Source organism: Alexandromys fortis, unplaced genomic scaffold, assembly GCF_014885135.2.
Source record: "Alexandromys fortis isolate MF-2015 unplaced genomic scaffold, M_Fortis_MF-2015_v1.1 scaffold_23, whole genome shotgun sequence".
In the NCBI taxonomy this organism is placed as follows: Eukaryota; Metazoa; Chordata; class Mammalia; order Rodentia; family Cricetidae; genus Alexandromys; species Alexandromys fortis.
In genome coordinates, this window is record NW_026067907.1 from 3,787,789 (window position 1) to 3,811,621 (window position 23,833).

General features: G+C 45.5%; 1 protein-coding gene across 6 annotated transcripts in view; it reads left to right on the forward strand.

Annotated features, from left to right (window-relative positions):
- Tiam2 (TIAM Rac1 associated GEF 2) overlaps nucleotides 1-23,833 on the forward strand; it is a 234,998-nt gene that overhangs the window by 186,097 nt on the left and 25,068 nt on the right. The window contains exon 1 of one of the 6 annotated variants that reach the window (XM_050135811.1): nucleotides 14,899-15,161. The exons of the other annotated variants lie outside the window; for them this stretch is intronic. The gene's annotated coding sequence lies outside the window, so the exon portion shown is untranslated. Of the gene's footprint in view, nucleotides 1-14,898; nucleotides 15,162-23,833 lie in introns of those variants that run through there. 6 annotated transcript variants of the gene reach the window in all.

Consider the following 23,833-nt stretch of genomic DNA (forward strand, 5'->3'; position numbering starts at 1 on the left):
AGGCTTTTGAAGTACTAAAGATTACATATTTAACTGAAATATATCTCTGTATATCTAGAAAACCTAATTAACATAATTAAAAGTTTGATTACTACAGATGATTATCTATTAATCTCTACTTCTTAACTATACATTACATTTTAAATGAGCTTCACAAACACAATACCTTAAACAAGAGTAAAATATACATATAACAAAATTGACTTTAAATTTGTATCAATAGACCAAGATCCATACCACTATAAATTATTCATCTTTATATCATATCTTCTTTAATGAAAACAAACATTTATAAACAATCATTTTTGGGAATTTGGGTGTAGTTTTCTCCAAACTGCTTCTTACTGTTTATTGGGCAAAGTATTCTTTTGGGTTCATGGAGACCTTTTGGGGAATCTTGTTCCATCAAACCACATTAGCCTGGAAGGAATCCACAGGTTCTCATCGTCTATGGAAATCTTTCCAAAGTAACATATACTTAGACTCAAAATTTGAAATCAAGATACTTTCACGTTGGCTTAACTTAGCAGCTCCCAGATTCAAATGTCTCTCTGCAATCAAAAAATTCAAAGAAAACACAATAATATACAAAATCCAGACTCTCTGTATATTCCATCTTTATGTGAGTTATTTTACTTTAGTCTCTTTTATTTTACTTTTACTGTCTCTTTAAAGAGTTTTTTTAAACTATTTCTTTTTATAACTGTCTGTACTCATTTTTTTCTTTGTCCCAAGTCTACATACATTTTTTTAAAACACACTGTGACTCGTTTAGAGGTCTTTTATGTGTGAATCTATCTTTATTGCATATCTGTAATCATTTTCTGACCAAGAGCACATTTTTTTAAATGCTAGGTGGGTATGGCTAGGACCAACTCTTCAGCCCTACCTGTTGACTCTTCTCCACCCAACATGGCATAGGCGCATTTATCACCTCTGTGAGCCATGCTCACCATCCCAACTCCAGGAATGCAGCAGGTCTGTGTCACACTAAGCAACTAGTAACACCATTTAAGTGCAGGACCTCCTGAAAGATCAAGAGCTATTTGTGCTGCAAGCAGGAGCTGAGCAGTTTTTGCTGCTAATGCTGTGTCAGGAAGTCTTCTCTTAAAGGACCTGCATCTTTGCTTGCCTCTAGCAAACAGAGTCCACCCGAGAAGATGCTGCTACCAAGAAGCATCTGTTCTTTTGTGTCTAGAACTTCTTCCCAAGCTCTCTCAGGTTTTATGTGGATGTAGTTGCCCCACATTGGGTGTCATTATGTAATAAGAGACTGTTCTTTTGTTCCTGGCTGCCCAGACCCGATGGCTTAGGCTTCTTATTAACTATTACATCTTAAATTAACCCATTTCTATTAATTTATGTATCACCACGAGACTGTGGCCTACTGATAAGGATGGTAAGGTTCTGGCTTCTTTTTCCTTTGACAGCTACATGGTGTCTCCTTGATTGTTGGGGGCCAGCCTCGACAAAAGTACTTCTTGCCAGGGTAGAGGCATGGGGATTTAGAAATATAGTAAAGAATATGAAGACGTGAATGAAAATAATAAAATTGAGAAACACATAGGATAGTATTGGGAGGGAATTCCAGTGGGTACTGAAATTCACCCGTGTTTAATTTCCAACTGCTTAAAATACCTCTGACCCCAAAAGATAGGAGTAAGACAAAAAATTACATTAACACGATAGAAGGAAATGAACATGCCATTTGAAGGTCATGGGCTACATGCACAGTTACACATTCTGCTGCTAGAACAAAGCAAGTCATGCTCACACCCTAGACCAAAACATTCTGTAGGCAAATCACTCCCTGGGTGGAATCCAGCATTATCTTCATAAAGGAACTAGACCTTTAGTTGGATCCTTAGACTCTTGAGGTAGGAACATATCTACTTTCTCTATGCCTGGAATACAAAGTTTGGCTATTAGCCGCGTCTGTTGACAATAACCTTGAGAGAGCCTGAACTCTCTGGTCTACTTCTAGGTGAGACCTTTGTTTGAGGTGGAAGCACAAAAACCTTGAAGGAACTAGAGGTAAGTTCCAACTCTCTGACCTTTGGTCAACATGGAAATAGACTCACGTTTTTGGGCCTCCACACTTGATTCTGCCTACTCTCTTTATATATCTCTATTCAGATTTCCCCTTCTGGCTTTACTCTGCTAAGTCATTGGTTAAAACAGCTTTATTAATCAACCAATAAATAAATAAATAAATAAAATTAAAGCAACACATATATAGAAGGACATCCTAAATAGTCCAGTCATGCTCATATATGTGTGTATGAGTATGTGTGTATACGATATCTGTCCATGTATGAGTACAGTTGCCTGTGCATGCTCATATGTGTGCGTGTGTGTGTACATGTGTGTGATGTGTGTCCATGTATGAGTTTACTTGCCCATGCATGCTCATATATGTGTGCGTGTGTGTACATGTGTGTGATGTGTGTCCATGTATGAGTTTACTTGCCCATGCATGCTCATATATGTGTGCGTGTGTGTGTACATGTGTGTGATGTGTGTCCATGTATGAGTTTACTTGCCATCATGCTCATATATGTGTGCGTGTGTGTGTGCATGTGTGTGGTGTATGTCCATGTGTGAGTTTACTTGTTCATGCATGCTCATGTGTGTGTGGAGGCCAGAGGTTGATGTTGAGTGTCTCTCTCTATCACTGTCCTTATTTTCTGAGATAGTCTCACTGAACCTGTTGCATTCTATCTAGATAGGCTGGCCAGTGAGCCCCAGGGACCCTCCTCTTTTCTCTTCCCCAGTGTTGGGCTTACAGATGTGCCCTGCCCCCATTGGCTTTTATGTAGTTTCTGGGGATTGCATTTTATCCATTTATTCGTTTGAAGTGAGGACTTACAGTGCCCGTTTACTTTAATCCTGGCTTCTGGCATGCCATTAAAGAGTAAGGAAAACAGGGTCATTCCTACCTCAGGAAGTCTGCTTAGAAATCTGAGGCAGAAGTCCTAACCTTGAGTATCAGGAAAGTCGTGGTCAGTTACTACCCCTATCCCTAACTTTTTTTTAAACCAAAGCTAAATTATTATTTTTGTACTGTTGTTTTTCTAATGTTTGGCTGTAGTAAAGTTTACATAACAAGGGCCTGGAGAGATGCTCAAGCAGTTAAGAGCATTAACTGGTCTTTTAGAGGACCTGGGTTCAATTCCTATCACCCACATGGCAAAATACTATCTTTAATTTCAGTTCCAGGGGACCCAACACCCTCTTTCAACCATATGTGGGTACCAGGCACTCTCATGTTACACAGACATACATACACTGTGCTCATATGTGCACTTCAGTGGTATGGCACGTGGTCAGGGTACCCTCCACTATCACCGCCCTTTGCCTCCAGAACTTTTTCGACTCTATTCCTGTTAAGGGTCACTTTCCATCTACTTCCACTCCATGGTCTCATCTGAACTTTCTTCTCAGTTGCCAATTCTATGTCCTGCTATAAAAGCAAAATGATATGAACCTCACTCAGCATGGTGGTGCATGCCTTAATCCTAGTACTTGGGAGGTGAACACAGGAGGACCAGGAGTGCAAAGTTGTTCTCAGCTATATAGCTAGTTCGAGAGTAATATGAAAACATTTCTTTAAATAAAAAAAAGAAGTCCACAAAAAATAGACAACGGCAGAACACAGGTCTCACCCTGTGTTTTGTCCTGCCTGGTCTTTTTTCACTTAGCAGGATGCCTTCTTTGTTTATCTGTGTGATAAAATGTATCAGATTTTCACTCCTTTTTAAAGTCAAGTAATACCCCATTGCAAGTAGACACCTCATTCTATTTACCATCCATCTATTGGTTGACACGTTAGTCCCTTGTGAGTGAGACTGCAATGGTTAATTGGCATCCACGAGTCCACTGAAATCCTTACCTTGAGGTTTTGGGGGATGTGGCTGGGAGTAAGTTGATAGATCATGGCTCTTCCATGTTTGGCTTTGTGATGGGAGGTGCAAACATTGCCTGCAGCATGGAACCTTTTGCCTGCTTAGCGGTCATGGACCAGAGCTCAGTTCACCCATGTCCTCAGTGGCATTTTCTGTCTTTGTTTCCATTCTTACGTTTTTCGATTGTTCATGATCTTACTCCTTCAGTCTAGAATTTGAGATTATAATTCAAATTTATAGTCCTTATTTTTTTTTACTTGAATATAAAACAGAAATAGAGGATATTCAGCAATGGCAGTCTCTAAAATGCTAGTTCTTGTAAAAATCACATGTCATTTGAACTTAGACTGACACTGAGGGCCTGGGCCCTTGGTAAGTGGCATGTAGCATTGCCTTCAGACTTGGCATCCACTGAGGAGATGGATTAGGTGAGAGCCCACCAGCCTCAGGTTGCTGTATGCTCAGCCCCTCCCCCATCTTTCCAGCCCAGCCTTGCTCCCATCAGGCTCCTAAGGTCTCTTCCTGCTTCTGTAGTTCTGTGGTTCTGGATGTCCAGTCTTATTCCAGGCCACAGTTTTTTTTTTTCCTCTGAAGATGCTACAGTTCCATTTTCTCTCTGTTGGACCTTTTTAGGAAGCTCAGTATTATAGCTGTCTTTTCTGTGCATGGAACAGAGGATCACAGAATATCCACTTGACAAGTCCTGTTTGCTTTGCCTTAATTTTCTTGAAGCCACATTCCTCGAAGGACTCATGGAACTGGCTCTGTGTTGGCAGTGAGGGTGCCTCGGGCCTCAGGCACAGTGCAGCGCTTGGAGGAAGATCACTCAACACTGTTGAGTACAATGATTTTCTTTCAGTGATAATTTGCTTGAGTTCCTAATGAGAAAATTTAATTTTTACTTTTTAATCTTTTATTTTAAAAAAAAATCCGGGGCTGGAGAGATGGCTCAGAGGTTAAGAGCATTGCCTGCTCTACCAAAGGTCCTGAGTTCAATTCCCAGCAACCACATGGTGGCTCACAACCATGGGGTCTGGTGCCCTCTTCTGGCCTGCAGGCATAGACACAGACAGAGTATTGCATACATAATAAAATAAATAAATATTTAAAAAAAAATCCAATGAAAGAGATGTGAGAAGTTAAAAGAATTAGCATAGTAAGGTCATTTCTAACTATTCCCTGACAGTGTGTGTCATAGCTAAGCAAAACACAAGTGAGCAGTGTTACATCCATTAGAAGTGGAGAAATGAAAGCTCAAGTTTGAGGGGAAATTTGGATGATACAAGTTTTATTTTCCATTATAAAAGAACTGGAAAACTGGTGAAGCCAGCCTAGTCTACATCATGAGTTCCAGGATAGCCAGAGCAAGAAAAGTGAGGTCCTGTCTTAAAAACAACATAAAAAATGGTGAGGGGAGAAAGCACACACACACACACACACACACACACACACACACACACACACCAAAAAATGGAGCAGAGAATGTAGCATGTATAATAAAAACCCAGAGACAGATACTGGGGTTCAACTTGAACATCAGAAAAGCAAAGCAGCCAAGCCATTAGAGAGCTCTGACCTCTAAGAAGTCTTAAGACTGAAAGAGAGAGAGTTCCTATCTCACCCCGCCTTATATTCCTCTCTAGTGCTGGGATTAAAGGTGTGCACCACCACCGTCTGTGGCTAAGTAGTGTGGCTGCTGGGATTAAAGGTGTGTGCAACCAATACCTGGCCTGTATGGTTGAGTAGTGTGACTGTTTCCATTGCCCTTCAAACAAGCTTTATTTATTAAAACACAATATACCACTATCAGAGAACATATCAGAAGAGGGTCAGGTTGAGTATCTTGATATATCTGCATTCCATCTGAGAAATATCTTGGGGAAAAGGCCCACGTGTTGATACGGTGTCCATTTGTGTTTCATATGCACCAAGTACACACAATGCAGAAGTAAGATTTACAGTGTTAACACTACACTTGTGTTGTGGCCGCTGCCTTGCCCCAGAGGGCAGAGGTGGGACACTGCTTCTCCTGCCATGCTGGCATGCTGGATTTTGCAACATTTTGGATGAGGAACACCTAGCCTGAGTGAGTAGATGAAATACTTCCAATTTCTTCCAGGTCAAAAGTAGTCACAGGTTTGAACATGACTCCGTCTAATAACGGACTGCAGTGCTCTAAAGAATAGCTTGATGTCCAGCAGTCTGTCTGTTCACGTCTTCTTTGTTTCTTGGAAACAAGTGGATTAGTGACCACCAAAAGTAATAGTTGTGATGGATATAGAGAAAAAGGGCAGGAAATTGTCAAATTTAGGGATCTTAATAGTTGGGATTACAGACTTAGGTAGGGCTTTGTTGTTAGGAGGAGACACTATGACCATGGCAACTCTTGTAGGGAAAAAACATTGAATTGGGCACAGGCTTACAGTTTCAGAGGTTTGGTCTATTATCGCCATGGCAAGGAGCATGGTGGCATACAGACAGATGTGGTGCTGAAGGATAGGAGAAAATTCTACATCTTGATCCTCAGGAGACTGTGAGCCACACTGGGTGCAGCTTGAGCATAGGAGACCTTAAAGCCCGCCTCCACATTGACAGACACTTCCTCCAATAAGGCCACACCTCCTAATAGTACCACTCCCTATGGGCCTATGGGAACCATTTTCTTTCAAACCACCACACAGACCAGGTTGTTTTTTTTTATTGTTCTTGCTATTATTATTATTATTATTATTATTATTATTATTGTATTTGTATGCCAGAGATGAACATTGGGAATGGGTTTAAGTGTTCTCTAACATTTTCCATATTTTAAGACAGTTTTTCACTGAACTTTGGCTAGACTGACTGGCTAGCAAGCTCTGAGATTTGCCTGTCTGGCCACTACCACCCCTGGGGTGGGTAGAGATACCCAAAGGCCTTGTATGTTTTTTACATGGGTTCTCAGCTCAGATCCCCAAGCTTCCAGAGCATGCACTTTCCCGACTGAGTCCTCCTCTCCCCAGTCCATCTATTACCAGGATTTCTTCCTGTTTGTACAGACGTGAACTGGGAGTTGCTCATGCAATGTGGTGTATTTCTTGCCTGTGCCGGGGAGCAACTCTTCCAGGGGCGCCTGCACACTGCCCTCTAGCAGACAGCTGCTCAGGCCTGCAGGAGGTGGTTGCTCTCCAGAGAGAGGACCTGCCTCTGCTTCCTGGATCTTCTTAGGGGTCATTAACTTCTTTTCAGATTAGATTCTGGTTGAACCTGGGCCATGTGGGGTATTTTACTAACAAGTACTCTAGCCTTAAGAATAAGGAATAATTTCCATTGAAAATGGCACGAAGCTTGGCCTGATGAAACGCAGCTGTAACCAAGGCTTTTGACAGCCCCACAATTTCTGCAAATGGTTCATAATTGATTGCCTTGTCTCTATTTAAGGGTGCCTATTACTGTCACAGCTCTTTGTGTGACCCTGTCAGCCTCTCCTGTAGGGGATTTTTTTCTCTCTAGCATTGTTAGCAGTTGGCATATGTTATTATGATAGGGGGGAGTTTGAAAGGAATAAATAATTTCTCTTTGGGCGAGGGAGTTGAAGGAGTTTCTGCTTTGTTTTGGGGGGTTTCTCCAGGTGTGTTAAGCAGTTTCCCACAGACAAGCCCCTCAAGTACTGGGGACTAGCAGTAGACGTGTGTCACTTGGTGGGTCTGCCGTTCCTTCTACATCTGCTGTAACCTCCTGGTACCTCTCTGGAGCAGGCAGGCTCAGAGTTTGGGGTAGGAATCTAGCAGAAGGGGGTGCACCTTCTCCAGGCAGCAGAGAAAGAATTTGGTGGCGCTAGGACATCCCTGTGGATGTGACAGGCAAGAGCAGTTTGGGATTGGTTTCTTTTTTTTTTTTCTCTCCCTCTCTCTCACTTCATTGCCTGGGGATGAGAACAGGAGGGGGTGCGTGCCTTCCACACTTTCCAGCAGCAGCGGACTCTAAACTGCTTTCTCTGCCATTGAGAAGGAACAGGTGCCTCTGAACTTGTCTTTTTCTGTGCAAGCATGTAAGTAAATGCAGGCTTGGGATTCCAGGGTGCAGGTCTTGATCCAAGAGCGGGCATGTATGCATGTTTTCTTTCAGGACTGAAAGTTGATGGGGACGCTAACAATGTCTAAGGTTGTTGTGAGGACAGCAGGGTTCGGGTCTGTTTGGGAGGGGTCCTGAGAGCAATTTTGAAGCACTCTATAGACGCAAAGAGAACTTTTGTATACTGGCTCTATGGTAGTGTCAACGTCACCTTTCTCATTCTGAGGTCTGGGAGTCAATCTCTAAAACAGTTTTGTCAGTTTGAAATGGATGTCAGAAAGAGCCGTGCGTAAGCGTCTCCTCTGTGTACTGTATTTTAAAGTGAGGGAGAGAATTGGATTGTTGCAAATCGCTTTCTGCTTGAACAGTTTCCTGGGAGCATAGCCCATACTTGCATTGGGCTATGGCCGTGAAGTAAATACATGCAAAGAGAAGGAGAAAGGGAAAACCTGTTTTCTGCAAGGTGAGCAGAGCTTCTGGTGTAGTTCTTCTGCCTCAGTTAATTTTCTAGATTTGAGAGGAATTTTATGTAATCACCTAGTGTAGCTGTGGCCGCGATTATTTTTTGCAGTTTGTAGGCGTCGTGTTGGTAGAACAGAGAGCATTGGGAATCGAGATGTACAGTGTAGCAACTGTGTGTTGTTGTTCTTTGCGCTTTGATCATTTTTAAAGATATGTTTTGGCCCCGTTGTGTGTTCAAGGCAGAAGAAAAGAATACACACTGACAGTTAGCTCCCTTGTAACCAGGGGAACATAACTTGTATTTAATATTTGACTCCTGCCCACTCATTTTGCTCAACCTTTTAAGTTTCTCACATGAATTGCTTTTTAAGAGCTTACATAGCGAAGAAGCTGAAGCTAAAGGAGAAGGTTTGGGGGAGTATGATTTGAGCCCCAGCATTCCTTAAGCGTATACATTTGAGTTTCCAGCATTACCCCAGGACCTTTTGGGTTGTAAGATAAGATTTGTTAGAAAGTTAAACTAAGCGTCGTTTATTTAGGGACAGTAGGCTGTTGCAGAGCTGCTCTTAGGGATTGATGTATTCATGGTCTTTTCTTAAAGCTAAGCATAGCTATTTTAAAATAGAAGTCATCTGAACTAACCCTGTTTTAATGGCCAGGGGGATGGTATCTTCAAGGCAAAATACTTTGTTCCTTAAACAGTGACTCGGGCATGGCATTCTGCCATAGTGACCATCTCCCTTGACGATTTCACCTCAGGAAGTCCGTCCTTTTAGGCGGTGGCATGCCAAAGAGAAATCTTGACTAGGTGAGCAAGCTGAGTTTGAATCCTGTTATATCAGGATTTATCAGTCACCTGGGCAGAGTTATTCGGCTTTTAAAGGATTAAGTAGTCTCCCCTGACAGATCTACAAGTAAATACTCAAGTCTTGGCATCTTCATCAAGGTGGGGTGGGAGTGGGGTTTGGGGAGATTCAGTGCCAGACAAGAATTCACATACAAATATATGAATGTCCTAGTGAAATACTACTGAAATTAATATGAGTAGGACTTAAACACCATAGGTGCCCACCAGCCTTCTTAGAGTTAGTGTCAGTGGTTAAAGTCTCCCGAACTGTTCTCTGGGATAAAAAAGAATCAGACACCAGGGGCCTTAGAAATTGGGTCCACTTAGTGTTGTCTTTTTTATGATTCGATTATTTCACATGTATTGGTGTTTAGCCTGCATGTGTGTATGAGGGTGTTGAATCCCCTGGAGCTGGAGTTACAGACAGTTGCGAGAGCTGCCCTATGGGTGCAGGGAGTTGAACCTGAGTCCTTTGGTGCTCTTAACCTCTAGCCCATCTCTCCAGCCCCCTCTGTTGTAGTCATACAGATAACACATAATCGATGTAGGGAAGTCTTCTCAGGGGGATTGCCATACATTGGCTGTAGAGACTGAGTAGCGAAGCTGTGTGTTTGGTCTGCTTTCTTCCTTAAAAGGCCGGCTTGGGAGTGTCCAGTCACTCAGAGAGGTCAGAGAGGTCCTCTCAGGTGAGAGGTGGGGTGCATATAAGCTGGAGAAGGAGCAGGTTGCTGAGAATTTGTATTTGACTCTCTAGTAGCATTCTGTATTTTAGCGCTGTACTCCCGTGGAAAAGAGACCTGATGCTAAGTTAGTTGGGCTTAGTGGAGGCAACTTGGTTGAGTTTTCCCTGCAGCCTGAAAGAACATTTGATCTCCTGGTAATTAGATATCTGCCATCCATCCCATGTTCCTAACTGCAGGCTCTCAGTGTTCAGCTCTTCTGAGTCTGTCCTTGGTCATCAGGGCTGATATGTGACCAATGGGGTATGACACGCAGAGGTCACCCCTGGGTCCTGTCCCACCAAGGATCATTTAAAGTCTGAAGAATTAGAGATAATCACTCTTCCCCTTTCTATTCAGGGCATCAGAGACAGTCCAAAATTGGCAAGCCATGAACTTGTACTGTAGAATGACCTTGAGACCCCAGAGGTGCAGATGTGACCATAGCAGCTGTTCTGAAAGCAGCTTGGGGCAGCTAGCCCTCATCCTGGGGACAGAATCCTGTCTGAAGGGAGGAATTGGGAAGGAATCCCCCTGCCCATGTCCTTCCTCCCTGCTTCTTGCAGCTGGCCTCATCCCCATCATCATGACTGATTCCCCTGATCAGATTGTATGCCAGAATGAGAGAAATCTGAAATGTGGGCAGGGCTGTTATTGGCGTCTGAACTATGAGCAAGCTGGGCTGGGATGCACAGACCTGAGTGTCATCTCATGGTAAACTCAGCTGTGTGTGAAGCCTCAGACATGATGACCACTCACTGAATGAGATTGGGGCTGTGTGTGGCCCCGAGGCTGTGAGTTTGCCTGCAATGGAGCACAAACCATGCGCTTTCCCATGTTATTGGGATGTGTGGCTGTCTAGCACTGGAGTCCCCAGAAAGGCAGAGGTTCTAGAAGATGACCTGAGAGACAAAGTAGCCCCGAGGTATCAGATAACGACTCTAGAAAGCAGGTACCCCATGTCCTTTTTGGCTCTTGATGGTTATCACAGGGAGGGGGTCAATAGCACCTGGCTCAGTGAGGTTGGGAGGCCTCATAGCGGTCCTTCATTCCCTTCCTTCCCTGCCCTTCCATCTTCAGGTTCCGTGGTCCCTTTGTGACATCTCCTCAGGGATCCCTCGGTCCTTTGCCCACCTGCGTCCCCATGTCTCTGCTCTTTCACTCATCTCTGCACTTTCCCTTTACATTCTGGTTTTTTGTTTGTTTGTTTTTCTGGAAGAAAAAAAAAGTTGCTACTCAAAGTCGGCTTCAGAATCACAAATCAAAAACGAAGGACAAAAAAAACCCGAAGCCACAAAGAGGCTGCGCTGTAGGGCGGCAGAGTGAATCACCCCAGAGAGCAGGGCTGGGGGCAGGGCTTGTCAGGTGGAGCATTGTCTGTCAGGCACCCAAGTGTTGAAGGGATAATTACAAGCCCTCTCCTCACGGCTGCGGCGATGACTAACAGGAAAGTGACTTGGAGACCCACAGAGATGAAGCCACCCAAGGATTTGACCCTGACTGGGCAGAGATGCTTGCCAAATAGGGTACCCATCACCTGGCCATGTCTGTTTACAGAGATGCCCCCCCCCCCCCCCCCCCCCCCCCCCCCCCCCCCGGGCACCCGTCACCTGGCCACATCAGTTTGCAGCTTCTTGCACTTTCTCTCCCTTGGCTCCAAGCAGGAGCCATGATTGTGTTCTCATCCTGTCTGAGATGAGACTCTTAAGAGGGATCCGCTTATCCTCACCAGGGGGATGAAGTAGCTGGTCACCATAGGTGGTGGAATGGGGTCTGCAGTCTGCACTCCTTGTCCCCAGCTTCCCGTGTTGTCACACCTGCAGAAAGTCAAGATGGGGCTGAGTGGTGATCTTCCTGGGCCATTCCTCTTCATCCTCCATACTTCCAGCCCTCCAGTTCTGCGTCTGGGTTTCCTTTTTTAAGCTCCCCTGCCCGGTGGTAAACAGTTATGGAAGCCTCCCATAATTCCACTCTGTGGCAGAGAAGAAAGTACAGAATTTGAATTTCTCAGGTCAAACCCTTCCCCTCAGTCTGAACCCTCCTTGAAGTTTCTAGAACATTCTTAGGGGGAATGGACCCATGGTGGATTCAGTAGGAGTGTTGGGTAGATTTCGTCCCACGTCCTGGCCTGATTGACAATGGCTTTGTCCTTGGCTAAAGTCACCAGACTTTTGCATTGGTCTGAGTGTAAGCCCTGAGACGATACATCTCCCTGCTTATTCCTCTACCAAATTTCTGATCGAGAGCAATCCTTTGGCTAATATTAGACAAGCTGCTTAGAAGAAAATCAAACTCTAGAAAAATCTGATTGGCATCAGCACTGGTTATCTGTGGTCTGGCACAGCATCTACTGATTGATGTTAAAACTTCTCAGATGTGTGGAGGTTTTTAAGGTCTTGATGAGTGAAGGTCAGGAAGGTTAGGTACTTTATTTAGGTAACTATGTAGAGTGGGTCTTTGAGAATGGGATGAAAGCTTTAGAACCCCCTAGAAACCTCTAGAAAATTGCTCATACACTTATATAACACTGCACAGAATCCTGGGGTGTGTGGCAGGGATCAGCAATGCGATGCCCTTGTGCGAGGTTTCCCCGTAAGGACATCTGTGATCCCTGAGTTTATAGCCCCGACTTAGACTGTTTGGACTGTTAGTCTTGGTGCTGACATTACATTATTGACATTTCAGAATTAATATCAAGTACTGATGATACGGAAAGTGTCATGGTTGTTTGATCATGTGGTCTTGTCTGTGTGCGTGTGTATGTACATGTTCATGTATATGTGCAAGTTTGTGTGAAAGTCCATGTTCACTTGTGTGTGGAGGCCAGAAGTCAGCCTTGGATGTCTTCCTCTGTGTCAGTGTACCTGACGTTTTTGAGATGGGGTCTCTCACTGAGCGTGGGACAAACCTGTTTGTCCCTACTGATTGACCAGCAAACGCCGGGGATCCTCCCGGCATTGAGTTTTCAGTGCTTCTATTACGTGTGCATCTTACAACACCTGGCTTTAAAACTGGGCGCGGAGGAGCTGAGTTCAAGTCCTCCTATGCTATGGCAGCAAGCATCTCACCCACTGAGCCTTCTCTCCTGCCTTCCAGTGGCATTTGAAACTTGGTTTTTATCTTCTCGTCTGCCAGCCCAGGTGAAACTAGCTACTAGCGCTTTTCTTCTAGTCTTTCATGTTCTAAAAGACACGGAGAGGGTTAATCAACAGCACTCCCCACCCCATGGCAAACAATTATTAGGTTTCTACCAGAATATATTAATTACTTTCATGGTTGCATGGCATTGGCACATTCCTGAATACCACTGGCTTCACTGTATGATGATGTTGGGATGTCGCAGAAACTTTTATTTTCTGTAATTACTGGGGGAAAAGTGAATCTGGGAAGAGGCTGATTTCAGATACTGAGCCTCAGCTAAACTGTTGTAGGCCTGGTTGCTGAGACAAACGGCCGTCTGGTGGGTTAGGAGGGGGTGGTTATCCTCTCAGTGCAGGGGTGCCTAAGTAGTGGTGGTCCCCCAGGCTGCCATGAGCCGAGCCTCATGCTGAGCTCCCCGTCTCCCCCCTCCCTCCGCCCCTCCAGCAGATCAGTCTGTGACTGTGTCTTGTTCCTTTTCTTCTAAAATAATAGCACAGTGGCGGTCTAATTTGGGCTTGCTACTGTTTGGGTGCCTTGAATGTTATCTAATCTTTCATATTTACCAAGAGTGGGGAGGATGTGGTGTAAAAGCCGCTCCACTAAGGCCTGCCCAGACGTTAGCCACTGGGCAGTCATGTGGATGCCTTGTTTCAACAATGTTGTTTGTGTGCAGATCGTCAAGTGGGAACTCCATTGTGCAGACTGAATGAAGGTGCGTTCACACCTCAACACAGCTTTTCTGCCTTTTGTTCCTCAGAGCACATTGTCACCTTTTCATAATGTCTGGGTCCCACAACGCAGCCGCTTATACTTTAAAAAAAAAAAAAAAACAAAACTTCTGCACAATTGTTCTGAGTCATTTTGTCACTTCCTCAAGCATTCAGCTCTGAGTAGACTCAGCTGTCACCATTGGGAGCTCTCAGGGCTTGAGGCGGGAGAGGTTGAGGAGAAACCCGACCCAGGGGCGCTGCTCAAAGGCACACAGTGTGGCTCTTGCCTTTGGTGGCCTTCTTAGGTGCCTTCTTCTAACTGCTGAGGGCAAAGGGTGGCTATTTGAGTTTTGAAAAATCAGCTTCCCTGCTTTTCTTGATGTAGCACAAAGACCAGAGACCACAGGTATGTTTTCAATGTTGGAGGAAAAGAGAGGTCTTAACAGTATCCTCAGGGGCCGGGACGATGGCTCAGTGGGTAAAATGCTTGCTCAGCAAGCATGAGGACCTGAGTTCAGGTCCCCAGTACCCATGTAAAAAGTTGAGCATAGTGACGTGTTCACCTAATAATCCCAGTGCTAGGAAAACAATGACAGGCAGATCCGTGAAGCTCGTTAGTCAGCCAGGCAGCCATCCTCGCCAAACTGGTGAGCTCCAAATTCAGTGGGAGACCCTATCAGAAAAAAGGAAAGTGGAGAGTGATTAAGAAAGACATCCCGTGTTGACCTCTGATCTCCACACACGTGTACTTACGTGCACCCACATGCACTCGCATGCACACACATACACATAAAGACGAAGGCACTCTCTGCAAGGGTACCGTCAAATTTCTCTTCCCCTTTTAATCCGTCTGTTCCTTGCCCTCTCCGCCTTCCCCATTCTATTGTTTGTTCAGCTGCAGTGCACCCCTCCTCCTCTGACTCACTGCCCCTGCCCTGTCAATCTCTGATTCTCCGCTGCTACCTAAGTTCCCTAGCGTCATCAGGAGCCACCTGGCAGTGAGTAATCACTGACATTTGCCTGAGAGGTTCTGGCCTGGTGCGTGCCCAGACGGGAGATTTCAGGAGGAGCCACTAAAGAGCCATGGATGTACCACAGGGCTAGAGAGGTGGCCTGCCACCTGCTTACAGCCGGCTCGGAAGGGTGCAAGCCAGCGCCTTCCAGGTCTGTCCTGTCACAGAGTCAAGGACTGAGAGGAATCTGGCTACCACCTTGGCTTGGCAGTCCCCACTGCCCACTTGTTTGAGGTCTGGGGACTCCAACATGGTTCTTTTATCAATGATTTACCAAGACAGAAACACTGGTTACTCAGCCATGGCACAAGGTGAGCTTTGAAGATTTGTCTCAGTCTGAGGTGTCAGCAAGTGTTTGGCCTCCATGCTGTCTTTGCTGCTTGGTTTCTCTTGAGCACTTGTCTGTCTGTCCGTGCTTGTCTTTTCTGCCCCCAGCCCCTGCCACCGTGCTCTTCTCAACCCAAGGAAATGGCTCTTGAAATGACAGGTGTATTTGTTGAAAATAGTGAGGGTAAGAATTTAAAGTTCGTGTCTCCATTTTGCTTCTGTGGTCAGCGTCAGGATGCGACGGATGATTTGGGAGACGTCTCAGCTAGGTACGTGGTAGGTGATTATCAAGAGTGAACTGACATGACTATTGTATTTCTTAAATACAGCAAATATTAGAAGTGTTCCTAAAATGACAAAGTGCCATCGGGTTGCATGTGTGCTCGCTGGAGACAAACAGCCCGAGCATATAATAGCCAAGCCAAATGAGCAGCAGACAATTTGATGCTTTACCTGCTCGAGGGCTTTTCTTCTCATAGCCTGTTAGTACAAGGCAGAGCCTCTGGAAGTGTGTGTGTGTGTGGGGGGGGGAGGTGGTGGTGGCTTCAGTGAAACCCTGGTCCTGGGTCCTGTGTCTCTAGCTCTGTTCCACTCTTCTTGAGTGGCTGGGCTACGTGCTGGGTCCATGTAATGTAGAGAAAGCACGCACGGTCATTGAAGGTGGTCTAACAGGAGCCCATGGGAGGGGAAATAGATGGTTTTCTGGCACTGTGGTGGGAGTTGTGCAGTTCTGATCAGTCTTGGTCATGCTTTCCTTAAAGGGGAAGCACAAGTTATAGAGGACAACATTCAGATGACCTTGACATTAAGAGTTCACCGTTGGTCTGCAGCAGGTCCAGGCAACAAAAGGGCCCCCTTACACCATCAAACCAGAGCCTGTGCTGGTTGGCTTTCTTACAAAGAACATATAGGAACAGGCCATGTATGGTAACTATGTGTCCTGCATGTCTATGGATTTTGACCTGTTCCAGGCCCAAGGCTGTCCCTAGAAATACATTTTAGCGTGCTCGTGGACAGTGGATGTACAAGATGGATCGAAGTGGCAAGAGCTGTTTATTCTCCTGCCGCAACTGATTGGAAAGTGCGTTAGACAGAGGGGTCTTAATTCGCTGTGTGAAGTAGATGGACAGATGGGCCAGGAGGCCAGAGCCTTCTTACTGTCTTCAGTGGGCTTGGGAAAAATCACGTTGTCCCCCTGCTCCAAGTACTAGTTAAACAGTGGTGTACACCCCCATATACTTACAGCTGAGAGGTGAAGCTAAACTGTGCGGATGTGTATAAATGGCATATATTGAAAGGGGCAGCAAGATAGCTGCTTTTTCTCTATGTGTATGCTATGAAATTTTTTTTTTTGAGGCAGTCTTAGGTATCTCAGACTGGCTACTATGTGACTGAGAGTGACTCTCCTGCCTCCACCTCCCAAGTGCATCACAGGTGAGTGCTAGAATTGCAGGTGTGCCCTACCGGGCTGGATGTATATTAGACTGAGGACTGAACCTAAGAGTTGGTGCCTGTTGCATTAGCCCTTACTGACTGAGATGTTCCCAGCCCTGCTAGGAGTATAAACGCATCATCTCACTGAAGGCCAGTTTTTCTCCACAGCTCTATCAGATTCTCATTGCGGCCCTTTTAGCCGGCAGAGGTTGACACACTGGCCATTAGCTATTGGGCTAGTATGTTGCAGGTCTTCGGGAAAGCCGGCCTCGAGACTGTGTCTGTCAGATGATACAGGGGATTTCCCGTGAGACCACTCTGCCCAGCAGTGAGTGTAGAGTAAGGGGTGAGCATGTGCTTAAACAGCAGGGGTAAAGTTAGGGTCTGTGTGGCCAACAACAGAACATGTTGCTAGAAATCTCGGTACGACTGTTTGGTAATTTAACTTAACCTCCAAACTATTAAGTTACATAAACAACTTTTTGGTTTCCTTCACTTTAGTAAGTGTCTGAAAGAATCTATTTCATCCATATAGAATGAGATTTTCAGTAGTCGTAAAGGATTTGAAACGTCTGGTCAGAAAGCTTGTAGGTCCTGGACTAGTGAGTACTCATTCAGGTGTCTTCATCTGAGTAGCAATAAGGTCGACAGCGTGAAGTCTATAACAACATTACGATACAGTGAGTAATATTGCCCTTGTGAAAATAGCCACTTAAAATACATTTTGGGGCACAGAAATATACTTGGGAAGAAACAAAACCTTTTGCTTTTTGCTAGTCTTGTCAGACAGCTTCTTTCTGGGCCCCAGCACACAGGAGCTAAGTGTCCTTGCTGCAGAGTGAGCATTGGAGGCTGTGGCAGGCTCTCCTAACAGCAAGTCCACGATTTCTGTCAGTAATTGCTGTTCTGTATGTTGCCCTGACTTCTGTCTGTTTATACTCTGAGGAAGTGGCATTATGTCCCACCTGTGTGCTCTCCTGAGGGAATCACATTTATGGGAAGCCAAAATAACCTAAAGATCTATTGGAATTCAAAATAGCCCAAAGATCTATTGGTCTTCAAATTACCTGAAGATCCCATCAGCAAATCATGAAGGACCTCCCCACACGGTGCTTCTGCTCTATTACCCTCTGCACACCTTGTGGGTGGGGACGGCAGCACCGTTCACAGCCAGGGCTGTGCAGAGCCTTGTGTGGTATCCACAGGGGTCTGCTGTGCCACTTGCTGTGTGTATTCCTAGGCTAAAATGACCACACAGTACCATGTGCTGGTTATGCTAGTTAACACCAGTTAATAAAATGACTTGTCGAATGGTTCCAGTCTAAGCGAAGAAGGACAAGGTAAGACTGGATTGGTCTATGTCGCCACGGTAACATATACTACCCACTCCCACTGACAAAAGGAGTGTGTGTGTGGATGTGGAATCCCAAGGTTCATGCTCTATGTGAAAGTCAGTTGCATCAGCTAGAAGGATCCATCTTAGGCTCTCTGTAACAACTGAGAACAGTGGTTTTCAGCCTTCCTAATTCTGTGACCCTTTAATATATTTTAGTTCCTCATGTTGGTGGTGACCCCAACCATAAAATCATCTTCATAACTACTTCATAACTATCCTTTTGCTATTGTTATTAGTTGCAACGTAAATATCTGCTATGCAGGATATCTGATATTTGACCCCTGTGAAGGATCAGTCGACCACCAGAGGGGTCACGCCCACAGGCTGAGAAACTGTTAATCTAGAAGCCTGGCAATTGGAATTAGGTTTTGAACCCGTGAGAGCATTCTCAATACTGAGGAACGGACATGCCGGGCAGGACTTTCCACAAGCACTGATTTTTCTAGGACATCTGGAACCCACCGAGGTTACAACTCCAACAAAGCAGTTTCTTGAGGGGGAAGCAGAGACAGGGAGACTGGACTCAGCATGGGCAGTCTGGCTGAGGTCGTAGCTGTTAGAGCAGGGTCAGTCAGAACCTGTTAAATCCAGTGTGACGCCCTAACAATGACATTTTTACTCCTCTGTTTCTACATGCTATCTGCCTAGAATATTGGTGGCTAAAAAAGATTTGTCAAAACTCTGGTCTGTGAAGAAATTGAAGAGGAGCATTGTGGTAGTTTGAATGAAAATGCCCCCCCCCCCCAGGCTCATAGGGAGTGGCATTATTGGAGGTGTGGCCTTGTTACAGTAGGTGTGGCTGTACTGGAGGAAGTGTGTCACTGTAGAGTGGACTTTGAGGATTCAGAATCTCAAGCCAGGCTCACTGGCTCACTGTCTTCTTCCTGCTGCCTGCTGATCCAGGGGTAGAACCCTCAGTTCTTTCTCCAGCACCATGTCTGCCTGCATGCTGCCTTGCTTCCCTCCACAGTGAAAATGGAGTAAACTTCTGAACCTGTAAATCACCCCAATCTCTATAAGAGTTGCCATGACCATGGTCCCTTCACAGCAACAAAACCCTAAGACAGGGCTGGAGAGATGGCTCAGAGGTTAAGAGCACTGACTGCTCTTCCAGAGGTCCTGAGTTCAATTCCCAGCAACCACATGGTGGCTCACAACCATCTGTAATGAGATCTGGTGCCCTCTTCTGGCAAGCATACATGGAAGGAATGTTGTATACATAATAAATAAATAAAATTTCTTTAAAAAAAAAAAACCCTAAGACAGGCATGGTGGCTCCTACCCATAATGCCTCAGGGGACTGAGGCAGGAGGATTGCCTTGAGTTGGGGGTGGGGGAGACTGGTTACAGTTGGTGTGTGTCAATGGCACATTTTCTCTTGAAATAAATGACGTGATGATCTTTTCATGTTTTTGTATCTAACTATTACTAGGGGAAGTAATGTACACTTTCGGATTGTAATGAAAGACCTTTCCCACAAAGGCTGCCCAGTGAGACACCGGCAGAGCCTTACCTCCGGGCTATATAGAGTGCTGGGCTTCGGAGAAGCCGCAGGCAACATGGAAGCCCATAAAAGCGAAGGTGTTGACTGACAACACTAGCCACCAAAGCAGGTTCTTAGAAACACGTTTAAGCTCAGCTGTGAGATTATCAGGGTGAATGCAGGGGATTGAGAAAAGTGAAGGAGGAAAATGAAAAGGGAACCATGGCCTTGGGTAAAAACATGGGTCCTCTCCCCCCTCCCCAACCCCCGCCCGCACACCCCTTGATGGGAAAGAGAGATAGCGGGTAGACCCAAAACATCAGTCATCTCAAAGATGCCTTGCCCGGCAAATGGCAAACACTGGTTTAGGGCCTTCTTTAATTAAGGGAACCGATAAAGAATGAAAGTTAAATGGTGTAAGATAACCGCTAAGGCGCTTACACATAGATGGAAAGGCGGCGCAGATACAAGACATAGGTAAAGAAGAGCAACCATGTCACCATCTAGAGGTAGCGCAGTGGACAGACTCAAAATCCTTAAGAGGACTCAACGCTGTTTGCCTGAGCCCTGGAGCTGAGCCAGGAAAACACTGGGTGTTAGTGCTTTGTTTTATTTTGGATATAGTTGAAAGGATTTTATATAAAAGGTTTTATAGTTGCTGTGTTTGACTTGTGACCCGTGGGCCCCATACAGCCAAGGTTAGTTATGAATGTGATCCAACACAGAATTGTAAATGTGCTGAAAATGAGGAGCTTTTTTTTTTTGTGTGTGATTTAAAGAACAAACAAAAACCCGTCAATTGCATAGATTACAAGATTGCAAATCTCAGTGTCGAAATGGTTGGGCACATCTGCTTTGTAGTTTTGACAAGTTAAGATGTCATGTGTCATCTCTAGTAAAACAATGCATAAGGGGCTTTAAAGATGTGTAATTATTGTAAGGGGTATGGTGGTGAACATTTATAATTCCAACACTTGGGTGGCTGAGACAGGATGATTGACAGTCGGAGGCCAGCCTGGGCTAGCTATGAGTCCTTATCTCAAAGCAAAAGAAGCTGGGAGTCCAGTTACTGAAAAAAAAAAATCAAGATAAAGTTTTATCAATTCTTGAGTTTTAATTCAAAATATTAAAATTTTTTTTCAGGTTCATTTTGATTTTGTGCATAGGTATCTGCCGCATGTGTCTGTGCACCTTGTGTATGTAGTCCCAGACAGGGGCATTGGCTCCCTGGAACTGGAGTTACAGATGGTTGTGAGCTGCCCCATGGGTGCTGGGACTTGAACCCACATCCTCTGGACAAGGAGTCAGCGCTCTTAATCTCTGAGCCCTCTCTCCAGAACCCAGATATATCTCTGTGTCTGCCTCTACAGGTGAAGTGAAACTTTCTCTGTAAAAGGCCAGGGAGTGTCTGGGACCATCAGGATCACTCAGGCTTTTCTATTATGAAAGCAGCTACAGACAATACTGAGCAGAGATAAATGCGCAAAGCTGAATTCTAATAAAACTTTGTTTATTGCAACAGCCAGCGGCCTGGATTTGATCCACAGGACATGATTTGCTGAACTCTCTCCAGAGGTCTTCTTTCAATTACTTGTTTCAGTGTGGGATCATGGGAATCTCCCGAAAGTCAAGGCAAATTTTGGCTCTTTTGGATGAAGTAGTTTTAATTACATATATGAGAAGCCATCTTTTTCTTTTTACCTGACCTCTGGAGTAGAAAAACAGAGTACCAAGCCAGGAGACCTTGATAGACTGGGCCAGGCATGCAGCTTCTGTGGGAGGAACATTCAACGTAGTGTTTCTTGGGGAGGAGGGCTTGGCTGTGTTGAAAGGCTGCTTTACCCCTGAAAGTCCTTGGCAGAGAGACCTCATCTTCTCCATTCCCGAATCCGGCCCAGACCGCTGTTAAATAAGGAAACCAAGCAGAAGGCAGGCCGCGGGGACACAAGAAGCCCTGGCACGCCTGCTACCAGGAGCTGCTGAGCTGTTCCTGTCCCAGGAACAGGGTGATTGCCTGGGGCTGTGGAATGGGAAGCCATGTGCAAACATCCGAAGTGCCTCTTCCCATGAGATTCACTGCCCATTCCCCTTGACCCCTGGGCATGCTGCCTGAGACTGAGGTTGGCACACCGTTGCTACCTCAGCTCCCTCCACCTTCCCAGAATCTGTCCACAAGGTGCCCTGGTTGCCTTTTTTGACTTCTCATGGCTGTACATTTTTTCCCTCCCTCCGGGCAAACTTCACCTCGTCCTGCTCTGGTACCTGGTGGAACTGCAGTGTTCTGCCCGGCTCTCTGCGAGTCTCCTCCCTGTTTTCCTCATGACCCTTGCCACCCCTGTTTGAGAAGCTGTGGGTTGCTATATTGTGCCCAGAGGAGGAGCTTCATAAAAAAATTATTGATGAGATTGAACTACTTTGGCTTGTCCTTGGGGCAACCAGAGAAAATATGTCCTTTCATGCATTTGAAGATAAAGGAAGTTGAGACATTAAGTGCCCTGTACAGGACTTCAGAGATGGCTCTGCCCACTGGAAATGCACTTGCTGTGGAAGCCTGAGGACCTGAGTTCAAATCCCCAGCACTTAGGTAAAGCGAGATGTGATACTGCATGTCTGTAATCCCAGGGTTCCTACCACGAGATAGGAAGCAGAAGTCCTAGAAGCTCACAAATACAGCAGGAAGAGAATAAAACACAATTCAAGAGACTGTGTCTCAAATAAGATGGAAGGTGAGGACCAGCACTCGCGGTTGGCCTCTGACCTGGCATGCATGTGTGCACACATTTGGAGTATGTGCAACACACATGGATTATAAGAAAATGATGATTCTCTGGGCAGTAACTTTACTGAGCCCCAGGCTGCCCTGGGCCCTTGTACTTTGTGGGTTATCTGTACACATTTTCCTCTCATTGAATCCTCTGAGCCTCCTTTAGTATGTGATCTTTGCAGATATAGGACTGAATTGGGAGAGGTTAGTTGAGGTCACACGGATGGTACCTGCCATAGTCTGTCTGTCTCTCTCCCTCCCCCTCCTCCTCCCCCTCCCTGTGTGTGTGTGTATCACCTGCCTTGAAAGGGGTATTTGAGGGCACATGGTCCAGTGTGGGCTACTTTGGATTCTGGCTGCAAACTGGTGTGAAGGGGAGGGACCAGAAGGACCAGTGCTCACAATGCACTTGGGCCTTCAGCCTGCTGTCCTGGACATGTGCCCCATAGGTGGCAGGCATCAGATGACTGGTACTACACCAGGCCTGCAACACCCAGGTCCTGGGGGTTTCTCTGCTTATAACTGCTGTTCATGGGCTTCCTCTCCTTGTCAAAAAGGCAGCTACCTCATGTTCTCCATACTTAGTGCCTGGCGACGGGAGGCCCTTGCCTCTCTTTCCTGCCCCGTCTACCTGTCTTAGGCCCTCAGTTCCTGCAGAGGCCATGTCTCCTCATCACATTAGGCTCAGTGACATGACCTTTATTTATCCTGAGCCACGATTTTCACGTTCATGTCTCCGGCCTCTTCTGCCCAGAAGAGCTTCCTCTGTTGTTTCCAGAGGGTTCCACAGTCTTTAGGTCCACAAGTTGCTCTGGGATGCCTCGCTCTGAGTTGTCTTTCCGGCCACACGTGGGCATGGTGCGGGGAGGGTGAGTCAATCTCGCTCTTCAGACATCTTGTGGAGACTTTTTGGTGTCTTGAATCATTTTTGTAAAATAACAGGAAATGATTCCATTTAGAAAAAAATTAAAAATTCAACTACTATGAAAATGAGGAAATTCAGATAAGCCAAAAGATTAAAATTAAAATAACTTGAGATGCAGTGTTAACCACTGTATATTATATAGATGCACACATATACACATGCACACACATATTATTCCATTTTATAAAAATCTACTCATACATATTAATATGATGTGGGAGTGTCATATATCAATCTGTTGATTTCATTGGTTAATTAAAGAAACTGCTTGGCTGGCCTCATAGGTTGGAACATAGGTGGGAGGAACAAACAGAATAGGATGCTGGGCGGAAGAGGAAATGAGGTCAGACTCTGCTCTGCTTCCTGAGAGAAGCCATGCTCAGCTCTCCCGGGTAGACCCAAGAGCTCTGCTCTCTGGAGCAGAGACACCACGATGGACTTTGGCTAGAATCTTCCCGGTAAGCGCACCTTGGGATGCTTACACACATCATTAGAAATGGGCTAGTCCAGGTGCGAGAATTAGCCTGTAAGGGCTAGAGTTCAGGCCAAGCAGTTCTTAAATGAATACAGTTTGTGTGTTGTTATTTCGGGCATGAGCTAGCCATGCGGGCGGCCGGGTGCTGGGGACGCAGCCCTGCCGCTCCTATTTCAACA